Here is a 1060-nt window from a genome sequence, read left to right as displayed (position 1 = left end):
GACCTCTAACCGACACGCTGTGTCACCGACACGCTGTGTCACCGACACACTGAATGAACGGACTCAACACACGTTTACATTTTGGCATCACAGAATTAAACACATGAAGACACACGTGAAAACACATGAAATCGAGCGACAAACATTATTAATTCACTTTCAGTTTAGTTGATCTGTATAGAAACTACCCTTCTATCTGCATATTATGGTTACGCGTGAGAGAATTACAGGAACAAAATTGTACGTGCGGTAAAACGTATTAATATTAAACGTGGAACAGTTCGTAAGACTAGTTCGTTTAAGAATTCAAAGAAGCCGTGTGTCCACAGTGAGCGATTTGTATTTTTTCTAATTTCTTTCTTGGTGAACCAGTGCATTTTTGCACTTGAAGACATCAAGACACTATATTATATTTTTTTTGTTTTTGTAAAGTGTTTTACGGCGCTCGCAACTGCATAAGGTCATATGAGCGCGCGGGACACCTCTAATATTTTCAGTTGGTAGAAAATTTTGAATTTTCCCCAGGTGACGGCCAAAGCCTACTCTTATCGATTTTAGACCACTAAGGGATCTTTAACGTGCGCAACTTGCACACGGGCCCTCCGACATTTTTCACCCTTGTCCGAGAAGGCTAGGTGTAGATCTTTTCTACCATAAGATCAGGGGTATGACTGACAGACAGCAGTAAGAAGAAGCGGAGGAGTAGCAGTAGAAAGGCCGCAGAAAGAATCAGGAGACCAGAGGAAGGGGCAAAGGAGGTGAGGAGTTGGGGGCAAAAAGAGGAGACATAGGCTAGAGAGCAGGAAATGAGGGGAGAGGAGACAAATTTAGAGAAGAAAATTTTTTCGGTCGCTACCCGGAATCGAACCCGGGACCTTTGAATGAGAGGCCAACACCTTAACCTCTAGGCCACGAGAGCCCCCATATTATTATATTTACAATCAAGTCTGCTGTAGACAAACATGAAAAATGCTTTCTGTTTTCATAAAAAGCAGAAGTACAAAGGTAATCTCTCTCTCTCTCTCTCTCTCTCTCTCTCTCTCTCTCTCTCTCTCTCTCT

This window comes from Aplysia californica, unplaced genomic scaffold (assembly GCF_000002075.1).
Source record: "Aplysia californica isolate F4 #8 unplaced genomic scaffold, AplCal3.0 scaffold00433, whole genome shotgun sequence".
NCBI lineage: Eukaryota > Metazoa > Mollusca > Gastropoda > Aplysiida > Aplysiidae > Aplysia > Aplysia californica.
Note: the sequence above shows the minus strand (reverse complement) of the source record.